At 45.9% G+C, this 11,622-nt stretch overlaps 1 protein-coding gene across 3 annotated transcripts in view; it reads right to left on the bottom strand.

Annotated features, from left to right (window-relative positions):
* Nucleotides 1-8,217: 8,217 nt before the first annotated feature.
* STK11 (serine/threonine kinase 11) overlaps nt 8,218-11,622 on the bottom strand; it is a 107,006-nt gene continuing 103,601 nt past the window's right edge. For all 3 annotated transcript variants that reach the window (XM_087873992.1, XM_034422667.2, XM_034422668.3), the window contains one exon: nt 8,218-8,356. The gene's annotated coding sequence lies outside the window, so the exon portion shown is untranslated. The remainder of the gene's footprint in view (nt 8,357-11,622) is intronic.

Below are 11,622 nucleotides of genomic sequence, written 5' to 3'. Positions count from 1 at the left end.
GCATTGGTGTGATGTGTGGAAAAGTTTACATTTTCTCGCGTGGAGTGAATCTGCCACTTCCTGGATGGGGTGGGGCGGCGGGTGGGATGTTGTGGGGGGGGGTGGAGGCTGGTAGGGAACCCCTGAAACAAAGAACGCTGCTTGAAGGGTGAATAGCACAATTCTCCGTTTCTCTCTCTTTTTTCTCTCTCTCCGTTCCCTCCCACCCGCCTTTCTACCATTTTTGAAGGCTCATTTTTCACACTTTTCCAGCTGTTCCTTCGGGTGGGGTGGGGGTGTTTCTCCCCCGTGGTTCCATTTTTTTTTTTTTCTTCATACCCTTCCTTCCATGGTTCACTCTGCATCATTCAACCTGTCCTGTTTTGGTCCACCTCGCAGGGCTGTCGCTTGCTTTTTGGGGTTTTCTTGCTGCTTTGATACAAAAAAAAAAAGAGAGGACCGGGTCGCATTTTGGGACGCTGGAGAAAACAGTGAGATCGAAACCCAATTTCTGGTCTTCTGAACAGGTTGAAAAAACAGGCAGAAGGCTCTGTGTTAGCAACCGGTTAACCCCTTTCTTAGGCTGAAGGTGAATATTATCGTTGCTTTTTGGTGGTAATGGGATTATTACTTAGCAGGTATACCCTGGTTTCTTTCTACACCCCCCCCCCCCCTTTTTGGTTATTCCTTATTCTACAAGTTCCCCTTCTCCATCTATATATGCAAAACAGGTGTTGCTTTTGAGTATTGTTATTATTTATTTCTGTGTGCGTGTGTTTTTCCCAGGGCAGGTATTCCTCTCGTGGCATCCTTTAAGCCAGGGATCTCCAACCTTGGCAACTTTAAGCCTGGCGGACTTCAACTCCCAGAATTCCCCAGCCATTGGCTGGGGAATTCTGGGAGTTGAAGTCCGCCAGGCTTAAAGTTGCCAAGGTTGGAGACTCCTGCTTTAAGCAAGGGCTGGGGAACCTTTCCTGTATTATTTATTTATTTATTTATTGGCATGGCTTTTTAATTTAATCCTGCCGGAGATTGGCAGGTGAGGGGCGAGTGCCGGGGGAGGGGGGGAGAAGGAAAGAAAGGTGGGTGGGTGGGTTTCATCGCTCCTATTTCCTTCGGACCCTACCCTCCTTCCAAACCTCCTTTTCCTGTGGCAATCCGTAAAAAAAAAGAAAAAAGAAAAAGAAAAATTCACTTTCAATCTTTTTCCATTGTTTTTTTTCCGCCACCCACCTTTGAATGCCACTCCTTTCTTCTTGTCTTTAGGCTTCAGATCTTTGCAAAGGTATTTTTTTTCTCGTTTTTTGTTTTTTGTTTTTTTTTAAAAAAATTGCATGTCAGGTAAAAAACAAAAAGGGAACGATGCGTTCCACTTCTCCAGTTTCGAATTGTGCGGGTCCAAAGCTGTTTTTTGAGGTGTGTGTGTGTGTGCGTGTGTGTAATTGATTTTGTAGATGAGTGCCACAACTGAGGGAAAATGAGGGGCTGAGCATGGAGCATGTGGGCGTTGGCACACGCATGTGTGCCACGCTGACGTACAATTTCCTTCTGTTTCGAATCTGCCTCGGCTGTTACCCTCCTTTGCCAGGGAGCTCGGCTGAGGTAAGCACAAAGCCTCTGCCCGCCCCCGCCCCCTCAACTCGACTGCCCCGTGGTGGCACGCGAGACCCGCAAACCACAAACCTCTTTCGAAAATGGACTTGATTAAAAAAAAAAAAAAAAACATGTGCCAAGAAGTGGTGTCAGAGCACAAATTGCATTTGTCTGGGAGAGCCTGTGTGTATGGGGGGGGGGCACCTTGACCGCCATCTTACAGAGAGTTTAGCCAAGGGAAGAGGGTGCCCGCGGGTGCCATTTCCTGGGGCTTTCTGCCCGTCGACCAGGCCTCTGGTTCTGCTTTGCGTCCGTTTCTGTCGCTTCGAAGATGCCACGTGCTGAAAGAGCAGGAGGTCATCTGCTTTGGGAGCATTCATTTGATTCTAGGCAGCTATTTCGTTTTAGGTCCAAAAAAGGCACTTTTGGGGCACTGATGTAGTCCCTTTTTTCCACCCCCAAGTAGGAACTGATTCTCTTTGGGAAGGGCTCTGAAGCCCATTTTGGAGATGAATCCAAGGCAGTGCACATATTCCCTTCCTTCAGGGGTGAAATGCTCCCGGTTCGGACCGGATCGCCCGATCTGATAGCAATGGAGGCGGGTGATTCGGAGAACCGGTAGCAAAAAATCCCTGCCACCCCCCCCCCCCCGCCCCATGCTCAGCTGAGCCATGCGATCATCAGAGGCTTTTTTTCTTTTAAATGGCTCTGACGATCCCAGCTGAGTTGCCTGATCGGCAGAGGGTTTCTTAAAAAGCCTCTGACGATCAGGCAACTCAGCTGGGATCGTCAGAGCCTTTTGAAAGCATTTTTTTACAACCTCTTCGCCAGAGGTTGTAGAAAAAATGGTTTTAAAAGTTTAAAAAAAAAATGGCCATGCCCACCTAGTCACATTACCCCCACCCCCACCCCCCTCACCAAGCCACGCTCACAGAACCGGTAGTAACAAATTTTAGATTTCACCCCTGCCTGCCTTCCTGAGGACCCAGATGGTTGGGGGCAATATGCTGACTCTGTAAACCGCTTAGAAAGGGCTGTAAAAGCACTATGAAGCGGTATATAAGTCTTAAGTGCTATTGCTATTTCCGCTGAGCCTTAGGGTGTACCCATCGGCATGGAAGCATTTAAAGGTGGTCCTTGACATATGACCATACAGGTAATCCTTGATTTACAACCATTCGTTTAGTGATCATTCAGTTACAAGAGCACTGAAAAAAGCGACTTATGACTGTTTTACACACTTCTGACTGTTGTAGACTTGTTGACCCCGTGGTCAAATGATCAAAATCTGGGTGCTTGGCAACTACATGTATTTTAATGACTGTCGCAGTGTCTCGGACTCCCTTCTGACAAGCAAATCAACGGGGAAAGCCACACATTACAACTGCGTTCCTAACAGTTGCAGTGGTCTACTTAACAACGGTGGCAAGAGACGTCATAAAATGGGGCAAAACTCACTTAACAACTGCCTTGCTTAGCAATGACCATTTGGGGCTCGAAAGAATTACCTGTAATGGAGCCTGCCCGTTATAGTGGTAGTTTTAAATCGGATTAGTCATTTGACTGATTCAGATTATAGACCTCGTTTTGCAGTGGTTATTAAACAAAGGTGTCGGTCGTAAGATGAATACCGTGTTTCTTAAGCGAGGCCATTGTTCACTGTGGTGTGGCTTTCCTCAAAACTGGAAGTAACTTCCCGTGGGTGGAGGTCCAGCCTTTGCAACAGGGTTGTAGCTTCTTTTTTTTTCAGGCCAGTCATAATATTGAATGGTCACTAAGTGGCCGGCCATAAATTGAGGATTACCTGTACTTCTAAACCATAGGAATGGGGGACTTTTCTTAGAACTGTACAGGAGAATCTTTTGGGTGTGATCAGAAAATTTAAGATGGCGGCCACAGAGGTGGATTTGAAATTCTGCCTGCTTTTGTATGGGCATTGCGAATTTTTAGGAACACACATACTACGGACAGACCAACACGGGTGGAAAAATGCATGTTTCCAACAACATGGAAGAGCTGAAAATTTACCATCCGGTGCTCTCTTTTCAAGGGGGCTGGGAATTCTGGGTTCGGCAGTCCCAGATTAGGGAGCAAGTGCCTGTCATGGTTAGGAACGCAATTGCTTTTTTTAAAAAAATGGATTCATCTTGCCTCCTATATTATTTTGAGCGGCTCCTATTCATTTAGGTGGCTCAGCGGCTAAGACGCTGAGCTTGTCGATCGAAAGGTCGGCAGTTCGGCGGTTCGAATCCCTAGTGCCGCGTAACAGGGTGAGCTCCCGTTACTTGTCCCAGCTTCTGCCAACCTAGCAGTTCGAAAGCACGTAAGAAAAAATGCAAGTAGAAAAATAGGGACCACCTTTGGTGGGAAGGTAACAGCGTTCCGTGCGCCTTTGGCGTTTAGTCATGCCGGCCACATGACCACGGAGACGTCTTCGGACAGCGCTGGCTCTTCGGCTTTGAAACAGAGATGAGCACCACCCCCTAGAGTCGGGAACGATTAGCACATATGTGCGAGGGGAACCTTTACCGTTACCTTTTAAATGAGCATAGGGTCACCTTTCTGGGCTCACCTGTGCAGGTTGGATTTGAAGTCATGGTCCCGCTTATTTTGCAGCACCTCCAAATAAATGGCACTTCGAAGTGTTGATTTTTCAACCTCTGCCACTTGACGATGGGTGGGGACTTCAATTCCCAGAATCCTGGGAGTTGAAGCCCCCCACCCATCTTTCAAGTGACCAGGGTTGAGGAACATTGTTTCGAAGGTGAATCACACCACCCTAAGGATCTCCCTTGCAGATCATTACACTTAGACCTTCCATTGCTGGATTTTGTTGAGTTCCTGAGCAGACCATTTTGCAAAACTTGCAAGCGGGATCTGGGCCTCTTTTTCTCCTTCCCATAGCTGGACATCCTAGTTTGTTGGGGCTCCAGCAGGGAGGCAGGTCAAGCTTTCCTAGGAAAGAAACATGGTTGGCTGCAGAAATGAGATTGAAAAACACCTGTGGTGTCTGGAGAAAGCAGGATTGGGCCTGTGGCCAACCACTGAACAAGCTCCACTCCATCCTGCATGGGTAAAAAATTCAGATTAAAGCACCTTGGATGATGGCTGCCCAGCCCACTAACACAGCCATAGCCATCTTGTCGGTGGGATATGGGTTTTCCTGTCCAACTGCTCTTGCTGCTAAGATTTATTTTTTTAAAAAAATCTTTCATTGGCATCTCCAGTTTTTGTGACTTAAAGCCGTTGTTGCAACTCCCCCTATGGAGGATGAAGACTAGGTCTTGAACATCCAGCAGTTCGAATCCCTAGTACAGGTCTCTTGCGTGAGCAGGGGGTTGGACTAGATGACCTCCAAGGTCCCTTCCAACTGACTGTTACTGTTCTACAATGCTTTTTCCCAACCTTGTTAGCTTCGAGACCTGTGGACTTCAACTCCCAGAATTCCTCAGCCAGCCATGTTGCAGCAGCAATGGATGCAGGCTGGCGGAGGAATTCTGGGAGTTGAAGTCTGCACCTCTTCCAAGTGGGCCTGGTCAGCCTACCAGATAATTCTTCAAGGATTTGAAGAGGGCCGTTTCCCGTTTTCTTAGCTTTTGCTCATCTAGGCTATACATTTCCTTCAATGAATAAAGAGTTTGGTGGGTTTTGTGAGGCCCATTAAAATCATATCAAGCCATTACAAAAGGGGCAAGGCCTGTAAAGTGTGGTTTAAAAAACTCAAGATGGCGGCTATGGTAGTGCCATCAAAGCTCCAGATATTTGTGTGTGTTGTGCATATAAAGATCACTTTGATTGGACCATAATGGCCATCTTGACTTTTTTGACCCCACCCAGGACTTTCCTAAATAACTTCCCGTTATTATTTCTCATTTGGAATTTAGACTTCTGCTAATGTTAGCCCAAGTCTGTCTTTCCTGGCATCCATATCATCCATTTTCTCATACTCCCATGGTCAACTAGTACCCTAAAATCTTTTTTTCCCCATACATTCCATTACAAAACTGGGGCATCCCCCCCTCCCCCGGTCTCTCTTCACTGGATTTTTTGCTTCCAAAGTGATAAAACTCTGCACTTGTGTTAACGTTCAATTGTTACTTTCAGCCCATTTCAATAAAACTCTCGAAATCCTTTTGAATTTTATTGCAGTCTTCTACTCTGTATGGGGGGGGGAAAATCCTACTTGATTTGGGGTCATTGGTCAATTGCATCTTGCCGTTTCAAGTTGCGAGAGACACGACAGAAGATGTTGCTCGCCTTTTCAGCAAACTTTCCGAGTTTTAAAAGGTGCCGGAATGAAAAGATGGAAGATTCAAACTTGGACTAGATGACTTCCAAGGTCCCTTCCGACTCTTGTTACTTCTGTTAAGCTTCATGGTGACCCAAATGTCTCTGAACATTTCACGCAGCTCTAATATATACTAATATATATTGATCAAGCTAACCTGGGGGTTGAAAAGACAGAAGCTGGGTTTATATACATACCATGCTTAACTATGGTTTGGTTAAGAGTTGGAATTGAACTTGAGGTAAAATGCATGAAACAAGAAGGAATGTGTGGAAGCAGGTCAGAGGGAGATCCAACCTAGAACTAAGGAGAAACTTCCTGACAGAAGAATTAATCAGTGGCTTGGCCTTCAGAAGTTGTGGGTGCTCCATCGCTGGAGGTCTTCAAGAAAATATTGGACAACTCTTTGTCCAGGATGCTATAGGGTCCCCATATTGAGCAAGGGGGGTGGACTAGAAGACCTCTGAGGTCCCTTCTACCCATATGATTCTATGAGCCTATGGATGGAAGCTGAAAGACGTGACACCAAATGCGACTGGCCAGTTTGTGGTTCAGTGTCGTACTGACAGCACCACAAAATTCTCCTTTAAGATACGGATTTGCACAACATAAATCTTGCTACTACTGCATAGTATGTCACTAGCACAAGGATGCATGGATTCCTAAGGAGGAAAACAAACCAGGATTTTGAAAATAGCAAACCTTCACTCAACTAATGTGATGGTCTGCTGCCAGACATCAACGGGTACCTCAAGATGTTACTGAGTTGAGGTTCACCATCCTTATGAATGATTTGGGAATACCAATTCTGTATATATACTGAGTTCAAGTACTCCTTAATAGTTTGTTCCAAACCTGCTTCCCAGATAACTGGAGATTGCAAAATTATGGGGAAGAGAAGCTCCCCCCCTCCCCCAGATTGCATCTGGAAAAAGCTAGTAGAGATGCGTCTTCAAATCGCCCTGTAGATCTTGGTCCTTTGCAATGCTCAAGGGCAGGAGAAGACCTAGGGGATAGAATTGGTAGGGAAGCAGTTACTTCTAGCTTCCTTCCATTTAAGAACTACTCAACAGGGACGCAGCCTGCTAAGAGACAGTTTCTACTTTCTACAGTTTCTCAACCGTGGCAAGTTGAAGACCTGTGGACTTCAACTCCCAGAATTCCTCAGCCAGCATGCTTTAAGACAGGGGTCTCCAACCTTGGCAACTTTTAAGCTTGGCAGACTTCAACTCCCAGAATTGCCCTGGCTGGGGAATTCTGGGAGTTGAAGTCCGCCAGGCTTAAACTTGCCAAGGTTGGAGACCCCTGCTTTAAGATGTGTGGGATTTCAACTCCCAGAATTCCTCAGCCAGCATGCTTTAAGATGTGTGGGACTTCAGGGAAACACTCTTTTAACTGCTTTTGCAAAAGGTTGAGTGTTAGATGAATTTTGGGATTCCTTCCAGCTCTAGAATTATTAATTCACAATTCCAGGTAAACGGCTCCTTTCTCACACCTGCACTTTCTTCCTTTTAGTGACAGGAAAGTCTCCCCACAAAGCCGACACCGTAGAAGCCACGTCTCCATTGAATCTTTATTTTCTTTTTAAAAAAAAGGAAAAAAAAACCCAGAAAAGCACTTTTCCCTTTGCTCCAGCCCTTATAAACAGCATGCAGATTTTTTTTTTGTATGTGTATGTGTGTGTGTGTGTTTTTATTCAGAACGGAATGGGGAGGCTGTTCCCCATGTTTTACTTTTAAAATACTCGTTTGGGTTCTTGTCCCTTCATCCCCGCCCTTTCAAACGCATCGTAACGGATAAAGAAGTCTATTGTGAAGGAAAAAAAATAAAAGGGATGGGGGACCAAAAAGCGAAAAATATCTCATATGTATATATATATATCTATATATATATCTATATATATACACACAGTCTCACACACACACATACACACACATAATATATATATATATATATATATATATATAATATAACAGTAGTCTACTACATAAAGTGCGTGTTGATGGCTTGCAAGTTTCCAAACACACCTGGGAAGGTAGAAAAAGAGTTTGCATGAAGGACATCATTCTTTAAACAACCATTCACTGCCTTTCCCCCCATCACTGCTCCCCAATGCAACCCCATAGAAAGAGTCTGGGTATATCTGGGCCACAAACAGCATCGCAGTCAAAGGGGGAGTCTGGGCTCCCATCCGACAAACCAGAGTTAAGCCTCTTTCCGGGGGGGGGGGGGAGAGGTGGGGGAAGTTACGTGGAAGGAGGTCACAGGTGGGTGCAAGTCACCGTCCAATTTTTTTCCCCCCTTGGGTTTGCCTCGTTAAAAAGACCAAACAAAAGAAAAAAAAAAGGGGGTGAAAAAGAACAATAAATCTCCCCTTCTCCTTCGTTTGATTGCAAGCTTGTTCTACAAGTGATTTGCTACAGGTGGGTGGGTAGAATAGAGGAGACTCGGATGGACGAGGCTGCTTTAGGGGCAGCAGACAATCTGGAACTCGGGCTGCAAAGAAGAAGAAAGAAAGAAAGAAAAAACAAATTCAACTTTAGAAGAACATTTCTTTTTACATCTTTTTTTTTTGTTTTTGATTTATATGCCACCCACCTCCGGAGACTCAGGGCAGCTTACAATGAGCCTTGGTAGTACAGTGGTTTAAGGCACCCTGTTATTAAGCTGGTTATTAAGACCAGCTGCCTGCAATTATTGCAGGGTTCAAATCTCACCAGGCTCAAGGTTGACTCAGCCTTCCATCCTTTCAAAGGTAGGTGAAATGAGGACCCAGTTTGTGGGGGCAATAAGCTGACTTTGTATAAATATACAAAAGGATGAAGGCTATTGCTGAGCACATTGTAAGCCGCCCTGAGTCTCCGGAGAAGGGTGGCATATAAATCAAATTTTAAAAAAAATGCGTTAAGCAATAGCCTTCATACTTTGGTATATTTATACAAAGTCAGCTTATTGCCCCCACAAACTGGGTCCTAATTTAACCTACCTTAGAAAGGATGGAAGGCTGAGTCAACCTTGAGCCTGGTGAGATTCGAACTTAGAGTAATTGCAGACAGCTGGTATTAATCCCAATGCTATCAGTCTGCTGAGCCATCAGGCCCTTATCTCTATGGAGATTCCCAGTCATCCAGGTCACGGTTGTCTCAAAGGTGCTTTTATTTCAAGAGGCAACTGGACTTCCTTGGTTTTTCTTTGAAGAAGTTTCTCTTCTCATCCAAGAAGCTTCTTCAGCTCTGGATGGATGGTGGGGAACGGAAGGATTTATACTTCCTTGCAGACAGCTGGTCATTTGCATCCTTTTTAGAGAGTCGTTGAGGCCACTTGGAGGTTTCTCTGTGTCCTCAACGACTCTCTAAAAGAATGCAAATGGCCAGAGGTCTGCAAGGAGTATAAATTATTCTAGAATTCTGAGAGTTCTGGGAGTTGAAGTCGACCCATCTTCAAGCTGCCAAGGTTGAGAAACACTGCTTTAAGCAATTTAGACCAGGGGTCACCAACTGGTGGTCTGTGGACCACTGGTGGTCTGCGCGAAAATTTTGGTGGTCCGCAGAAAAATTATTTGAATTTTTTATATTGCACTAAATCAGGGATCCTCAAACTACGGCCCCTGGGACAGATATGTGCAATGAACGTTTGTTTGCAGAGAGTCTCCCCTTTTGGGGTCTTCTTGTGTGGGTCGGAGGGGGGCAGAAATTCCGACTTGGGGTCTGCTTCGGCCTCCTGGTGTGGGGCTTTGGGCAAAGGCTGGAGGGAAGCACCGCTGGTGGCAAAGAGAAGAGGGCCTTGTTCCAGTGGGACTGCATCATGGCCTGGAACTGGCTGACCATCTCAGCCCGCTGAGCCTCCAGGTGCTGGTACCTGGCCTTGCACTCCCGCAGGTCTTCCCTCTGCTTGGAAAGCCTATGCTCCTAGTCCTCAGTGAGGTGCTTCTACTGAGCCTCCTTCTCAGTCAGATCCAATTTGAACTGAACTGTTTTGCCAGCTCTTTCTCATGGTGGCTGCTTAGCTCCAACAACTGCTTCCTGTTGGGGCCCTAAGGAGCCCGGGCGGGGAGGCAAGGAGTGGCTGGCAGGGGCTAGTAGAGGCTGGCGAAGCGCCCCTTGACGTGAGTGACATTGATTTGGCCACGCCCACCCAGTCACATGACCACCTAGCCATGCCCACCCAGACGGTCATTAGGCAAATCATATTAGTGGTTCGCGGGATTTAAAATTATGAATTTAGCAGTCCCTGAGGTCCGAAAGGTTGGTGACCCCTGGTTTAGACTAAAATGAGATTAAACTAAGGACAATGAAACCGAGGTTATCATTCAGCATGTTTAGCCTGGAGGAAACTGAGAGATGTCATGTCCGCATTTCTGAAGGGGAATAAAAAAAAGAGGGTGTAAACCCTTGCTCTCTGCTCCGGTCAGTGGGGGCCGGGTCACATTGAAAGGGATTAAATTACGGGAGGAGGAATTCTAGCAGGGTGGATAAAAATCAATGATTTAAAAAAAAAATAAAAAAAAATAGATTTTTTGATTTAAATTGGATTTTTTTTATTTAAATCGGATTTTTTTGATTTTTATCGAATTTATTTTAATAAAAAACTTTTGGGGTAAAAATCTATCGTAAGATAGTTTTCTATTTAAGATACATAAATAATTTAGTTTATTCGGCATGAAATGGAGCTTAGTTATGTAGCATGAGGCTGTATATTCTGCAACACGGACTATCGGTGAGTCAACAGCGGGTCAAAGGAGTAGCAGAGATGACAGTTGCTCTTTAAAAATTATGATTTAAATCGAGTTGATTTAAATCAAGCCTTTTTACTAGTGATCTAAATCATGATTTAAATTGTGATTTAAATCAACTTGATTTAAATCAAATCCACCCTGGATTCTAGTTAAGGATTAGGAGAAATTATGGCAAGACAAGCAGGTCCCTACTCGGGAAGGTGGCTTAGGAGGGGTTCAAAGGGCTGGGAGGGCCCCCGAAAGATGCTTTCTACCTCTAGACAAAGATAAGAAAAAGCTGATAGGATGAATCCCAGATCAGAGCCAATCCAATTCGCCATCCTGATCTGGGGGACCCATTGAGTTGCTGAAGGGATGGAGGCAAAATGAGAGACATGGCCAGAAGGCAAGCTGAGAGAGGGAGAGAGAGGGGCAGGGGAGAGAGAGGGAAGGACAGGAAGAGAGTGGGAGGGAGAGGAAGGGGGGAGGGAGAGAGCGAGAGAAGGGAAGGGAGAGAGGGACAGGGAAGGACAGAGAGGGAGAGAGGGAGGGGGAAAGGGAGAGAGAGGAAGGGAGAAATAGAGAGAGGGATAAAGAGAGAAAGTGAGGGAGAGGTAGTGAGAGGGAGAAAAAGAGGAAGAGAGAAGGGAAGGGAGAAGAGAGGGAGAGAGGGAGGGGGAAAGGGAGAGAGGGAAGGAGAAATAGAGGGATAAAGAGAGAAAGTGAGGGAGGTAGTGAGAGGGAGAAAAAGAGGGAGAGAGAGAGGGATAGGGAGAAGAAGAGAGGGATGGAGAGGGAGAGGGAAGGACAGAGAGGGAGAGAGGGAGAGAGGGAGGAAGAGAGGAAAGGGGAAAGGAGAGCGAGGTAGGAAGAAATAGAGAGGGATAAAGAGAGAAAGTGAGGGAGAGGTAGTGAGAGGGAGAAAGTGAGGGAGAGAGAGAAGAGGGAGAGGGAAGGACTGGGAGAGAGTGGGAGGGAGAGGAAGGGGGAGGGAGAGAGCGAGAGAAGGGAAAGGAGAGGAAGAGAGGAAGAGGGAAGGACAGAGAGG

This window comes from Pantherophis guttatus, chromosome 1 (genome assembly GCF_059756535.1).
Source record: "Pantherophis guttatus breed Tessera chromosome 1, ASM5975653v1, whole genome shotgun sequence".
NCBI lineage: Eukaryota > Metazoa > Chordata > Lepidosauria > Squamata > Colubridae > Pantherophis > Pantherophis guttatus.
The sequence above is the reverse complement of the archived record's forward strand: the minus strand, read 5'-3'. Positions and strand labels throughout refer to the sequence as shown.